We start from the raw sequence: 15,890 nt of genomic DNA, 5'->3' as shown, positions 1-15,890 counted from the left end.
TAATTATTATCTCTCAAAAGTCTAAAAAAATGTCAAGCCAAAACAGAGAACTCTGGTAATTTAAATTGAAGAAAGGGAGGTTAGACTGTGACAATCTTTTCTCTCTCAAAAACTCTAATGTCAGATTGATTCTGTTGATAGTGTTTGCAAGTCATTAATTGTTGAAATTCGCTGGAGAAGGAAAACAACATTCTGTGAGGGCTTGACACAACATTCTGTGAGGACTTCAAGCAACATTCCATGAGGACTACAAGCAACATTCTGTGAGGACTTCAGGCAACATTGGACTGTAAATTTGCAAGGACTCTAAATTTTTCTATTTTAAATGTTGTTTATATCTTCATAGTGTTTAAGAATTTAGTTCTTCTAATTAAAGAGTTAATTTGTTGATTTAAAGACACCTGGCTTAGTTAGCCTCATTCGGGGGTTAATAGATGGTACAATTTCTTTAATTTGGAAAGTTTTAAATGATATGTTAGGTGATCTGTGGAGTGACAGGATTGAATTATCAGTGCGTTTCTCCCACCACAATCAGAATCGTATATTTTTATTGGGGGCTTTGTAGGAGTGGTCGGTCATAACACAAGTCATATGTAGTTCCAATGTCCTGAGAGATCACAAACCATCGCTGGGCATTTTTACAAAACAGAAACCAATGTCTGCAAGAATTGAGACATGGAGTTTGAGACTCATGCCATACATCTGTCAACTAATTTACAAACCAGGCGACGATGAAAAGAACACTTACGATTTTTTAAAGTAAAAATCCGATCAAAGATGATCATGTTGAGCCTGAACTAGACATAGACTACATAAATTACATATGCGGTGTTAAGACCGAGGCAGGAGTAATGCACTATCAATTCAGTCCTATTACTCCATAGGTCATAGCATATTATTAAAGTTTTCCCACCTACGGAAAATTAGCCAAACTAAACACTTTATTAACCCCCCAGAATAAAACAGATCAAACGAGGTATTTTTAAACAACAACAAATTAACTATTTATGAATAAACTAAATCTTAAACACTATTGAGATAAACCTATGTCTGAAAGACTTTATAAACTTCTGTCATATAGGCCCCCACCTGCCAGGAATGAGGCACATTAAGTTTGTCATGAACATTGATTTTAAACTGTTGCAGGAGCAAGGAAATGACTTGTTAAACAGATCAGCCGTGGCTGGAAAAGACATTTGCATATTAACAGACAGTGCTTGGAAGGACAAAGGACCATTCCCTGACACATCCAACCCACAATGGATGTTGATCACTAGACAGTGAGGGAGCGGGGAAGCGCATTTCAGGGCCTGCTGGGGTGGTGCAAGCCACAAGGGCCAGGACTGGATGGACTAGCTGGTCACATGACTAACCAGCTGTTCCAGGGTTTTTTGAACTAGCCACAGAGAGTTTGAAAAATAAGACCGTTTGCTTCTGGACTGAGAAGATCTCTCCTGTTTGCTCCCATCTCTTTCTCACAAGCCTGTGAATTCACTGAAGACACTTGAACCCCAAGAGAGAAAAGTCTCCTACAGCGAACAAGGTTTATGAAGAATACTGGGCCCAAACGAAAAGCAAGATTGACCTACAATCAAGGACTCTACAGTGAGCTCGAAGAACCATCAGATATTGGCTCAAACATTGCCACTTTATTTTTCTTCTGCTCTTTTCTGTCTCTATTTGCATGTGTGTTTAAGAGATACAACACTGAAACAGGCCCTTCGGCCCACCGAGTCTGTGCCGACCGTCAACCACCCATTTATACTAATCCTACACTAATTCCATATTCCTACCACATCCCCACCTGTCCCCATATTTCCCTACCACCTACCTATACTAGGGGCAATTTATAATGGCCAATTTACCTATCAACCTGCAAGTCTTTGGCATGTGGGAGGAAACCGGAGCACCCAGAGGAAACCCACGCAGACACAGGGAGAACTTGCAAACTCCACACAGGCAGTACCCAGGTCGCTGGAGCTGTGAGGCTGCGGTGCTAACCACTGCGCCACTATGCCGCCCTAGCGTATGTGTGCTAGCGTGGCGCATCGTGTATCCATAGGCGTCAACTGAATTAGAGTTTAAGATCAAGTTTAATAAATTTCAACTTTTCTTCTTTAAACTTAAGAAAGCCTGTTTGTGCTGGTTTCTTTGCCTTATAATTGGAAAGCAGTGAACAAGGATTCACCAAGGGGGAGCTAAAAACACGGTGTGTTTAAAATTAAACGCTGTTACGGTAAGACCAGGTGAAGGCTGAGAGGGACCCCGAGACAGCTTTCTCACCTGGTCGTAACAGAAATTTGGGTGCTACCGTCCTGGATTTTACCCACAGACAAATGAGAGAAATTGGCAGTTGGAATCCAAATTGTTCCCAATCAAAATAGAGCAAGATTTCAATACAGGTTTTCTTATGGTTGTGTGTACTTGAATACTAACATGTCTGCGACTGAAGCAAGTAGCTCCCCAAGCCAGGGTGAAGTAAGTTGGGATAAGTTAAAAGCACTGTCTATGGAGGAGTTGAGGAAAATGACTGAGCAGTGTGGGTTCACTGTAGGTGGCAAGGCTAGGGAGTCTGAACTCCTAAGACTAGTGGCCAACCATTTTCCCCTTGAGTCTGAAGAAGCAAAAACAGGGTTAGAAGCAGAATCCAACAGGGTATTGTTAGCTAAGATTCAATTGGAACAATGGAAACTCGAGTTAGAGGAGAGGGAGAAAGACAGAGCCTTCCAGAAGGAATGTGAAGAAAAAGAAAGAGAGGAGAGAGAGAGAGAGAGATAAAGACAGGAAAGGGAAGAAGAGAGAGAGGAGAGAGAGAGAGAGAAAGAATATTCTGGAAGGGATGTGAAGAAAGAGAGCTGAAGCAACTTGAGTTAACTGGCAGGGTGGCGGGGGTGGGGTTGGGGGTGGGGAGGGGGGGTGTGACAGAGTAACCCCAGTGAAAGCGTGGCCAATATGGAGGAACGTAATTCAGGGCTGGGTACAAAATTGTTACAAGTAGCTCAACTAATCCCAAAATTCAATGAGGAAGATGTAGAAGGATTTTTTGTGTTCTTTGAGAAACTGGCAAGGCAGCTAAAATGGCCAGCTGAGACCCGGTCTCGTTTATTACAAAGCAAGCTAACTGGAAAAGCACATGAAGTTTATTCCCTGTTGCCAGATGAGAGTTCCTCAAATTATGAACTGACATAAAATGCTATCCTCGGGACATATGACTTAGTACCCGAAGCCTATCGCCAAAACTTTAGAACCCTCAAGAAGCAAGCTAATCAAACTTATCTGGAGTTTGAAAGAAGTAATCAGCTGGCTTTTGACCAGTGGCTGAGGGCTCTTAAAGTACAGCTCAATTATGAGAATCTCAGAGAAGTAATTCTGTTAGAGGAATTTAAACACTCTCCATAAAGACCCATGTAGAGGAACAGCGGGTTCCGAGACCCCAGCAAGCAGCCGTTCTAGCCGATGAGTTTGCTTTAATTTATAAGTCGGTTTCCAGGGGAGAACTTTTCTTAGTCACCCCCACAAATCCAAAAAGGACAAAGGAGTCCTGGGAGAGAAACAGGGGCCCTCCCCTGGTCAAAAAGGAAGGTACTGTGAGCAAGAGTGAAACCCGGAGACCTGCGTGTTTCCATTGTAATAAAGCAGGGCATTTAAAAGCTGCTGGAATCTAAAGAGAAAACCTGTAGGGTTAATCAGGGCACACCTGCTCAGTGAAGAAGGGACCCTGATGGAAAACACAGCAGAACAAGCTGTGGCTTTAACTGCAGTAAGAGTGAGACCCAGGAAGCTTACGGCTGCAAGTGCAGGAAAATTCAATAGGATTCCTGTAGGTTATCAGGGTTTTGTGTCTGAAGGGAAAGTAACCCTATACCCCTCGAGTGGGGCAAGCAAGACAATCGTAATTCTCAGGGACACAGGGGTCACTCGATCTCTTTTACTGGGCAAAGGCCTGAACTTTCCCCCGGAGTGCAGTGAACACCAAAATGGTGGTGAATGGTATTGGAGGGCAGTGTATGCCTGTACCTGTACACCGAGTGCACCTGGAGTGCGACCTAGTTTTGGGACCGGTGACTATAGTTTACCTGTGAATGGGATTGACCTTCTCCTAGGTGATGATCTAGCGGGGGTGAAGGTGGTAGCCCCCTAGTAGTGAAAGAAAGACCACAGGAGGTCAGACAGACAGGCCCGTGGTGAGAGATGATCCCCTGCAGTTTCCCTGAATGTGTAGTGGATCAGGCCATGATCGATCCAGTTCCCCCAGGTGAGACTGCATTGGCACTGCAGGCAGATGACCAGGTCTGTCTGTCTGACACTTTCTTTGGAAAGTTAGGAGACCAGGAATGAATTAAATGGATTTTCCCTAGCTGAGGCTCAGCAAGCCGATCCAGTATTGTGAGAGTTAGCGCGGGCTGACCAGTCTGAAAGTGAAGCAGAGGGAGTCCCTGATTGCTACTATTTAAAGAATGGAGTACTGATGAGGAAATGGAATTCTCCTCACAGACCTGAGAGCAAGGAGTGGACAGTAGTTCACCAGTTAGTGATGCTGCAGAGGTATTGGAGAGAAATATTAAGAAGGGCTCACAAGACTACAGTGGCTGTACATGCCGGTATACAAAAGACCAAAGCCCGCATAAGACAGCAGTTTGACAGGCCAAAACTCCACAAAGATGTGGTGGAGTACTGCAGGAGTTTCCATATGTGCCAGCTTGAGGGGAAACCCCAACCTACAGTGAAACCTGCACCCCTAAATCCTGCACCACTGTTAGGAGGACCCTCCAGCAGAGGGCTGGTGAACTGTAAGGGACCCTTGCCGAGAACAAAAGAGGACAGGCAGGCACAAGGCTGGCAAAAGGCTAGAAAAGGAAGAGGAAAAAGCAACCAAGAGGGCAGGTTAAAGGAAGTCCAGGAGGAATCCCGGATGAAAACCCCTACTGTCCGGTCAGCCAACCCCTAAAAATTTGAAAGGTTAGACCCAACATCCTCCTATGTAAATACAGACACTAGAAGCAACCCCCAGAGTGGCTAACAGGAACCTGCAGAGACAAAGAAAGACCTCTAGGGGGCAGAGAAACCATGAAGGTGATGCCTCACCCAGTCGAAGTGCCACAGGGGGGTGCAAATACCTGCAGGCAGGAGTGTCCCAGAGGACAAAGGGGAGATTAGCAAAGAATCCTCCCCACAGTCAGAAAAAAAGTGTATCACCCATCCCCTGAAGTCAAAAGCCTTTGCATAACTCAGCAAAGCACTAAAGAGAGTTCAGGATAGACCCATCCACTACTGACTCTCCTGAGAAGAAAAAATTCCAATTAAGGCAAATTAAACCTAACCATCTCAAAGACCCTAGGCAGCTATGGAAATGGGCAAACTGAAGAAAAACTTTCCCAAAGAACCACACGTCTACTGGGATGCTAAAAAGGGGGTAATTAAAGCAGCACTGGCACCAAGAAAAGACAGGCTGTAATAAGTTTTAGGATTTATGAATGAATGGGGATGACTGAGACAAATGCATGTTTTTTTTCTGTACCTTCTATTTTCTCTTGACACTTTAAATGAAATGTGCTTTTCTCACATTGCATTTCATTCCACTGGGTGTGGAGGTGTCATGCAGGCCCCCACCTGCCAAGAATGAGGCACATTAATTTTGTCATGAACATTGATTTTAAACAGTTGCTAGAACGAGGAAATGACTTGTTAAACAGATCAGCTGTGGCTTGAAGACCAGCTGAAGGCTGAGACGGACTCCTAGACACCTTTCTAATCTGGTTGTAACACTTCTTATTTATCCTAACCCTCATGCTCACACACAAACGTTCAAAAACTGACAGTTCACCAGTTTCAATAAAATTAGAGCTGCTTCTTAGGAATAAACAAATTACTGGGCTGTAAGTCTTTGTGAGTTACATTCCCGGTTCGGTGAGCTGTCCCAGAGCTGAACAGTCAGATGTCACTCGAAGTCTCCAGGCAAATTCGACCAACAGTCTTAAATGGCTAGGTGTTCAAAGCACTTTGGTGGCAGCAGGCGTCACACAGTTCTTTCGACAAGGAGTATAGCAACAGGTCTATTTGGATTTTTAAACTGGCAGTCTATCAGAAGAAACTTTACTGAGAATTCCAAAACTCCCAGAAATACAAAAAGGCAACAGAAAGTCACTCCTGAGATAAAGACTTCTTAGAGATTGGAAGTAAAAAGGAATTTACTACCTCCAGCAATGCAAATGTTCTTTTCCAGAGTTTTTTTCCTCCTTAGGCAATACACAGCCTGTAGATCAATGTAGATTTTTCTGCTAAGCGAGAGGTCCTTTCCTCAGTGAGTTCGCTTCGCTGGTCTCCAGATCAAATTGGTTTTAGACAGTCTTTACACACAGTTAACTAATACGATACAGCAGATGGCTTCTCTCTCAAGCTTGCTGCTTGCACACACTGTTCCCAGAGAGAGAGAACAACTCTCAGTCTTAAAGGTACACTGCCCCCTTACTTTTAAAACAGAGGGAAAAAAAACTACACTTCCATGACAGCGGTCACACCGTGCCTAAGGCCATGGCAGTAGACAAAGAGAAGAAACAGGGAAAGATGAAATGTTACTACTTCTCATGAAACACAGAAGCATGACAATTGGAGACACCCTGATGTAAAAGTATACCAATCATGCAAGGATAAGATCACAGCATATAACAGACTCATACTCGGAGGCAAGAGACTTGTCCTACCTACATCTTTAAGGAGAAAAGCAGTTGAGATTGCGCACGCAACACATCAAGGAATCGTAAAGACAAGAAGCCTTCTGTGAGAGAAGATATGGTTTCCTGTAATTGACAAAATAGTGGAAGAAGCTGTAAGAGAATGCATACCATGCTAAGTAGCCATGAATGAAGGCACAAAGAAGTCCGAACCAATTAGGATGACACCCTTGCCCGCAAAGCCCTGGAAGGAAGTTCCAGCTGACTTTTTAGGACCTTTTCCCTCTGGTGGATACATTTTAGTACATTTATGACTACAGCAGATGTCCAGAGGTAGAAGTAGTGACATCAACATCTGCAAGAGCAACTCTACCCAATTTGACACTGTCTTTGCAAGACAAGGGATACCTGATACAGTAAGAACAGACAACAGCCTTCCGTTTAACAGTTATGAATTTGACGAATTTGCTACCTATTTAGGATTCACCTGTCGAAGAATGGCTGAGAGTGAACAAAGAGTTAAAATGTTTTAATTGCACCCTAATGAAAACGATACAAACAGCTCACGCTGAAGGAAAGAGCTGGAAGCAACAACTTTTTAGACTTCTAAGAGCCTACAGGGAAACCCATCATCCGACCAAAATACATCACCAAATTTCATTCTAAACAGAAGACAGATAAAGTGCGAACTGCCATAATTCACGCCTACTTAACCCTACACATACTCAACGGAAAGCTTGAGGGATAGAGACAAGATTCAAAAGCAGAAGATAAAGACACATGCAGACTGGCAGATGCACACAAAATATAGCGAGATAGAAGGAGACAAAGTCCTGGTTTGGCAAGAGAAAATCAGCTCATCATTTGACCCAAGAGTGTTTACGGTAGTTCAGAGAGAAGGAAACATGATCAAAGAAAAGAGAGGAAATACATTGTGAAGAGAAATGTAACTTTCTTCAAAAGAGACAATGCTAAAACAATTCCAGAAGAAAGTGTCGAAGATAACTTTGATGACTTCACACCTGCGACAACTCAAGAAGCAGCTCAGCCAAATCAAGCACAGCCGAGATCGATACTGCAAGATCCACAGAGAAGACCATCAAGACCTCATCGATTACCTATGTGATTTAAAGACTATGTCATGTACTGATGATGGAGCCAGGCAGGAACCAAGTCGGGTATTGAGGGTGATGTGTCTGAAACCTCTCCTCTCCAAACTTCAAACTTCAGACCAAACAAGTTTTGTTCAATGTAATTTTGTAATTGTCAATTTTAAAGAAAATGCGAAACTTTAAGTTTAAAAGAAGGGGGTAATGTAAGGTAATGCAGTGGTGACCTCACCTTTCAGAAACCGTACCTTTAAGAGATCAGGCCACTGATGTAACTGATGATATCATCAGACATATATAGGGAGACACCATTTGGAGTGACACACTCAGCACATGGCTTCACAGAAGGCAGATACACACCAGCAAGGAAAAGATCTGTACCTGAGATCATGCAATCAAGGTTGACACGCCACTGATTTTTGTGCTCAAATATCTAGTGTGGAACTTGAATCCACAACCTTCTGACTCAGAGGCAAGCGTGACCCATGGCTGGCACCAAATCAAGCCAGAGGTTTCTGTTGGAAAAGTCTTAGGTAGTGCAGTGATGATTAAGCCTGTTCTGCCATTCAATGAGATCATGGCTGATCTGCAGTATAGCTCCATATACCATCCTTTGCCCCATGGTTTAAAATTAAAAATTGATTTAACATCAATTGCTGTTGGTGGAAAAGAGTTCCAAACTTCGACTACCCTTTGCATGAAGACTATGCCCCCTCGTCCTAGACTCTGCAACTAGTAGAAATAGTTTCTCTCTATCTATCCTATCTGTTCCCCTTAATATCTTGAAAACTTTGATTAAATCACCCCCCTAACCTTCTAAATCCTGGGGAATACAACCCTAGTTTGTGTAATCTCTCCTCATAATTTGATCTTTGGTGTCCAGGTATCATTCTGGTAAATTTATGCTGCACTCCCTCCAAGGCCAATAAAGGGAGGGACTGCTGCACTGTTGGAGGTGCCGTCTTTTGGATGTGATGTTAAACTGAGTCCCTGTTTGTCTTCTCAGATGGATGTAAAACATCCCTTAATGCTCTCAAAGAAACATAGAAACATAGAAAATAGGAGCCCTTCTGGCCTGCTCCGCCATTCAAAAAAGATCATGGCTGATCATCTAATTCAGTACTCTGTTCCCGCTTTCTCCCCATACCCCTTGATCCCTTTGGCATTAAGAAATATATCTATCTCCTTCTTGAATATATTTAATGTCTTGGCCTCCACTACCTTCTGCGGTAGAGAATTCCACAGGTTCACCACCCCGAGTGAAGAAATTTCTCATCTCGGTTCTAAATGGCATACCCAAGGACCCCAGCATCATGGTCAATATTTATCCCTCATCGAACATCACTAAAACAGATTATTTGGTCATGATCTCATTGCTGTTTGTAGGAGTTTGCTGTGTGCAAATTGGCTGCCACATATCCTACATTACAACATTGACTACACTTCATTAACTGTAAAGCACCTTGGGATGACCTAAAGTTGTGGTAAGCACAACCTAATGGCAAGTTCTTTATTTCCTTTCTTTCTGTTTGTTAATTAATAATGTAGTTATCAATTATAACACTTCATTTGCAATCTCTAGGTACTAATGTACGCTGCGAGATGTAACCAGTGGGACGTATGAAGCCACCTCCACTTTGTTTAAAGTAAGACACAGATACCAATTGCACTTTGTATTGGGTGCACATAGTCTATTGTACTCCCCACTTTGCTGGACGAGCACACACACTCAATTGCATTCCCTCCTTTCGACGGACTCAGTGACACCCCTTCCTTTGCTCAATGCATGCCACAAAAGTTGCACCCGTCCAACCATTCTGCTAGATCCACACGCTGAATTGCACCTCCCTCCCCCGCTTTGTCAGAGGCACACAGTAGGTTGCACTCATCTCTTGCCAGGTGCACATATTCTGTTAAACATGCTCTTTGACTGGCACCCACAGTGAACTATAACCCTCCAATTGCACACCCTCAGCTGCACCATCCCCAGTCCTTCCGATCTGTCCCATTCTGTTGGATCCCTTGCCCCTCCCCTTCCCGCGAGCTGCACCGCGCCGCGCGCCCCCCCCCTCTCCACCCCAGGCCGGACCACGTGACCCCCTGGCGGAGGAGACGGTTTTTCCCTCCTCCCCCTCCTTCCATGGCGGCGGCTCCGGGCGGCCGAGCTGAGACAACAACGATGGCGAGCGGTCGGATTCGTGTTCCTGCACCGCCTCAGACCGCCGGGAGACCATAGCACGGTGATCCGAGCGAGAGAGTGAAGTCAATCCATCCGGTGAGCAGCGTCCATTAAACACCATGTAAATAAAGACAGTGAACAGACCAGGCCTCCCCTCCCTACCCCGGCCCGGGGATTGGAGCTGGACCGAGACCCGCCTCTTCCACCAGCTCCCGGGCCGGGGCTGCAGCCGTCGGGCCACATGTAGGGCCCTGGAGCCTCGGCCTGGGCTTCGGGACTGGGCCGCGCAGCCTGAGAGGCTCGGCTTTCCGTGCACGCTTTACTGAGGGGGTGGGGAGGAGAGCTTGGGAAACGGATAGAGAAGGAAAGAGGAAAAAGTGGACGGTGAGAGAGGGGGCAAGGAGGATGAGGGGGGTTGAGGCTTTGAGGAGCATGGGAGGTGGGCGTGAGAGCAGAGGAGGCCAAGGGGGCAAGAGTGGGTGGGGGGGAGGATGAGGTGGGGTGGCAGGAGCAGAGGAGGACGAGGATGGGGGTTGAGAGTGGGGGGAAGACGAGGGATGGCAAGAGTGAGGGGACGAGGGGGGCCGAGAGCGAAGGAGGACGAGGAGGAGGTCAGGTGCAAGAGCGGGGGGGGGGGTGTGTGGGTGAGAAGGTGGGGGGACAAGAGTGGGGGTGAGGAGGGGGTTGAGGGGAAAGAGTGGGGGGAGTACTGAGGAGGGGGGTGGGTGAGAAGCTGGGGGGACAAGAGTGGGGGTGACAAGGGGGTTGAGGGGAAAGAGTGGGGGGAGGAGGGTGAGGAGGGGGGTTGAGAGTGGGGGGAGGACAATGAGGTGGGGGGGCGATGGTGAGGGGCGAGAGCGGAGGAGGACGAGGAAGGTGAGGGGCGAGAGCGGAGGAGGATGAGGAGGTGGGCGTGAGAGGTTTGGGGGGGGAGCTGAGAGTGGGGGAGGATGAGGAGGTGGGGGGAAGACTAGGTGGTGGGAGGGGCAAGAGGGGTAGGATGAGGGAAGGATGAGGGGGTGAGAGCGGTGGGGGGGTGCAGGAGCGAGGGGGTGAGAGTGGGGGGAGAATGAGGTGGGGTTTGAGCAGGTGGGCAGTATGAGGGGGGCAAGAGCGGGGTGGGATGTGGAGGGGGAGGAGGAGGTGGGTGCAAGAATGGGGGAGGATGAGGAGGGGGGTTGCGAGAACTGGAACTTGATGGTGGCAGGAGCACAGGGTAGCACGAGAAGTGGGGTGGGCACCCGCAGGAGTGGGGGAGGACAAGGAGGGTGTGAAGATGTTGGGAAGATGAAGTGCAGGAGGTCGAGTACGAGAACAACGGGGACAGTGAAGAGGAAGGGTAGGGAGTGCAGAGGAGCGGGGGACGAGAAGTGGGAGGGTGCGCGGTGTGCTGGGGCCAGGAGGGTGTGGGCATTCTGGTAGAGTGGGTGGGTGTGAAGAGGAGGGAGCAGGAGGTGGAAGAGAGGATGAGAGCGCAGGGACGAGGTGAAGGAGCAAGCGTGGGAATGAGCATGGTGAAGTGGAGGGGGGGGGAGAGAGAGCAGAGGGGCGGGTATGAGGAGTAGGAGGGTGCGTTGGTGGGCAGGGTCCAGGAGGGTGAGTGCATGCAGGGGGAGTGGGAGGACGGAGCGTGGGAAGGGAGGAGGATTTCTTGAACATGATGTTTGGCATGAACAGGGACTGTTATGGCAGTATGTCAATTACTGCTCACCGAGCAGCCTTTGTAATTTCCACTCATCCACAAGCTACATACTTAAAAGGATCACGTTGATGAATTTGTTTGGGACAGAATAAGATTTTATTTTTGGGCTGTTGGGTGGTCAGTTGATGTACAGTTCCATAAATCTATGCTTTGTTAATGCGTGGATTTCATTATTGTCCAGGAGATTGTTTTTGCTTTACATTATCATTTGTAAGATATTAATGAAATTGGAAGCTTTTCACTTGAAGTGATTAAGTTTGTTTATACCTGCAATGTTTGCAGTCAAAAACTCTTTTGCATTTATAAATCCATTTCAAAGAAGACGTATCTGGAGCCGTTTGTTATAGAAATATTCAAGATTTTCCAGTAGATGTTTCCTTTAGTAATAGTTATACTCTGGCTACCATCCACCTTTTTTACCTTTAGGTTCTGCTTCCTGTGGTTTTGTGATATATGCATTCGAGGCATATATCTGTTGCTTTTTTATGTGTTTCTGAAGCTTGTGAAAGCAGAGCTGTAGTGATCATAACCATGTTCTCTAGTCTTGTTCCAATCCAGACCCACTGGGTGTTGCTGCACCTTTCAATTTTACTGTGGAAGCGTGGAAGAAGAATGTAACTTAGGGGTGCATAAACATAATTCCTTGCAGGTGCAGGCAGATAAAGTCATTAATGGGTATAGAATACAGGGGAGAAGTTCAAGTTGTTCAAGGTTAGGCACAGAGTACTTTGCCAGTAGTGGGTATCTAATTAGAGAAACGGCATTAATACCTTTCACAATGATTGAGACTTGCGATACTGAGATTATTTTTGTTGGACCGGAGAAGACTACGGAGGTGTAAGATAGTTTTTTACAACTGAAATTTGATGGGGTAAATGATGAGGGGGTTGTCAATTTAAGATACTTAGTTAGTGAAGAGAAGGTTCAGAGAAGCTTTTGAGTTCTTGGAGCGTGGAGTGCTTTACCAGCAGGAATGGCTAAGGCAGAGACCATTGCATCTTTTTAAGGGAAGAGTTTGAAGCAAAGGGAATAGAGGATTATGGAAGGAGAGCAGGACTTTAAGTGGCTCTAGAAAAAGTTAGCATAAACTTGATGGGCTGAATGGTCTTGTATGCTGCAAACCCATATGGTAAACTTCTACGTTTGCTTATATGCAGAGACAACTTTTTTTACTTTTTATGTTCTGCTTGCAGAGCTGCAAAGTCTCAGTTCCTGTGACACGTGGAGTTCAGGGCATAGTATATCAGTTGCCTTTCATGTATAACAAATTTCAAGATTGCACATTTAAAAAAAATCAAATGACAACAGAGGATTTAAATCTATTGAACCAGAGGTGCATCGGATGGAATCTCCAGTTGTATTAATGAATGTGATAAGGAAATACTTGATACCCTTCCCCTGCAGTACTACTCCACCTGCTTAGCAGAATGCAGCTTCCTGCTTTGGTATAAGAAATGCTGGGGGTGGAGAGGCACAGCTACTAGTACAGATAGCGTACAGCTGTGTATTACTCGAAACAAACGCATGTTTCAGGAAGTCTAAGTGAAACGCACTTTAAAAGGAGATTGGGCGAAGGAAGTAACAAATTCATAATTCCGTTTTTAGTCATCCTGGTAAATATTTTGCAAATATCCCAAATTTATTTAAGGTGAATGGAAAAGGTTTGGCTTGCTTTTTGATTTGATTTGCTTTTTGCTATTTTAAGAATCTTTGATTCAGATTTTGAGGCTCTTTTGCCTTGTGTCACATGGCCTTTAATGTATCTGTTCTTATCTCCTCCTTGGCAACTGTTAGATATGAACAGCAAGGCACAGAGGTCATTGCGTGTACAAACTACATGTTCTTGAAATTGAATTCTGCATATAACATAGTTACATATAAACAGAAGAAGATTGACAACTGTGGAGCACAGCAGCTTTGAATTATTCCATTACTTACCATTTAGTACTAGTTGTTGCCCCTTTTAGAAAAAAATAGTTTTTGTGTGATGCTTCCTGTCATTGATTCCACACATTTTACCTTTTAGAATGTTGTCTTGGTTTACATCTCCATTTGGCATCATTTATGGTAATAAATGGTAGGTGTGGCATTGTGTTTTTATTGGGGAAAGAAGCGACTAATGAAAATGCGTAACAAAAACAAAGTGCTGGAAATACTCAGCTGGTCTGGCAGCATCTATGGAGAGAGAAACAGAGTTAACGTTTGGAGTTGGATATGACTTCAGAACCGAAGGAAGGTAGAAATGTGATGGGTTTTATGCTGTTTAAAGGGGGAGGGCGAGGAACCACAAAAGGGAAGGTTTGTGTTGGGGTAGAAGGCAGGAGAGATTAAATGACAAAGATGTCATAGAACAAAAGGCAAAGGGAGTTGTAATAGTTGTAGTAAAGGACAAAGAATTTGTCCAGAAAGAGAGTTAATGGTAGAATAATGAACAGCTCTGATCAAAAGCAAAAACATGAAAAACAAGTTCAAGACCAGCACATGGTTTGTCATTTAATCTCTCCAGCCCTTTACCCTATCACAGAACTTCCCTTTTGTTCTATCTCCCCCTCCTCCTTTCAATGGCATAAAACCCATTACATTTATCAAAGTCACCCCCGGCAACGCAGAGCATCCACAGAGCGATTGCAGACTTCATCAGTGCATGCAAATATTTGCCAGCTTGTGAGTATGAATGCGCGTGCTGACGTCGCCATCCCTCAATAGCTGCGATTGCTGGCTCCATTCCCCCGAACAGTACTCTGCCCCCTCCCACCATCCCTGCTTCAATCGCTGCTTACAATTTCCCGCTTCATCCCACCTCACCGCTGCCTTCCTCAGCCACTTGCTCGGCGCTTCTCCCCTCCTCAGCCTCTCGCTCACTGCCTCACTGCTACCTTCCCTCAGCCACTGGTTCTCTCTCTTTCCGCTTCCCCCATCGCTGCTTCCCCCCTTGGCCACTTGCTCCCGCCCTCGCTGCTACCCCCTCTGCTGCTCACTTCCTGCGTCGCTACTTCCCCCCCATCCCCCACCAGCCACACGTTCCCGCCCTTGCCCCCCCCCCCCCCCCCCCGGCCGCTTGCTGCAGGCCTCGCGGCTTCGCCCCTCGGCCAATCGCTCCCGCCCTCGCCATTCCCCACCTCGACTGCTCGCTCCTGGCCTTGTCTCTTCCCCCTTTGGCAGATTATTCCCCACCGCGCCGCCCAAAGAAGCGGTGGGGAACGAGCGGTTGAGGGGTGATGGGGCGACGCGGGAGCCAGTGGCCAAGAGGGAAACAGCGAGGCCTGGAGGGAAGGTGGCCGAGGGGGGAGAGACGGCGAGCAGACGGGAGCGGGAGGGAGCTAGGTACTGTTGGGGATGGGATCGAGGTGGCGATTGCAGTCACTGTGGGGATTTGGGTTTAAGGCTGTGTTTGATTTTTGTGACATTGAGCAGTGCCATCTTTATTACTGGCAGCTTTCTAGACATTGCAGACAGTGCTGCTTCAGTGGATGAGGCTGCATTTGCGCATGTGCCAGTACTGTGCCCACCTAGTGGTTGCGTTGTCAGCAAATGCAACCTACATTTATGCCATCCTTCGGTTCTGAAGAGTCATATTTGACTTGAAACGTCAAATCTGTTTCTCTCTTCACAGATGCTGCAGAGCTGCTGAGTATTTCTAGCACTCTGTTTTTAGTTCAGGTTCCCAGCATCCGCAATATTTTGCTTTTCTTTCAATGAAAATGCATCCTGTGTTTCTTTTACCCAGAGTCAAAAGATCATCTGTATTAGGTTAAATATTTCTACCTTGTCATGTTTAATAAGAGTCTAGCTTGATAGATTTCATTTTCTCATCATTAAGTACCTCATAACCAGGGCCGCTGATCTACCGTAACCGAATAAATAACAATCCATCTTCACTCCTTGGAATTCTGGGATTTTTACTAGTCGTAAGTAGGGACAGAAATAATTGAAAAGGCTAATGGAATGTTGGCCTTTCTCAAAATGGCCTGAATACAAAAGGGTGGAAGTTACATTGGTTATATAAAGCTCTAGTTAGAACACATTGAGAGTACTGCGATCAGTCTGGGCACCACACCTCAGGAAGTATATATTGTTACGACCAGGTGAGAAAGGGGTCTAGGGGTTCCCTCTCAGCCTTTTCCTAGTTTGCCCGTAACATGGTTTAATTTTTAAGGCATTGTCTTTAGCTTTCCCTCAGTGAATTCTTGTTCACTGCTCTCCAATTGTAATGGCAAAGAAATCAACCA

At 45.9% G+C, this 15,890-nt stretch overlaps 1 protein-coding gene across 4 annotated transcripts in view; it reads left to right on the top strand.

Annotated features, from left to right (window-relative positions):
• Positions 1-9,849: 9,849 nt before the first annotated feature.
• Positions 9,850-15,890, top strand: part of phf3 (PHD finger protein 3) — a 170,302-nt gene continuing 164,261 nt past the window's right edge. For all 4 annotated transcript variants that reach the window (XM_068020146.1, XM_068020145.1, XM_068020144.1 and 1 more), the window contains exon 1: positions 9,850-10,055. The gene's annotated coding sequence lies outside the window, so the exon portion shown is untranslated. The remainder of the gene's footprint in view (positions 10,056-15,890) is intronic.

This window comes from Heterodontus francisci, chromosome 3 (assembly GCF_036365525.1).
Source record: "Heterodontus francisci isolate sHetFra1 chromosome 3, sHetFra1.hap1, whole genome shotgun sequence".
NCBI lineage: Eukaryota > Metazoa > Chordata > Chondrichthyes > Heterodontiformes > Heterodontidae > Heterodontus > Heterodontus francisci.
This window is presented reverse-complemented; position numbering and strand designations above follow the sequence as displayed.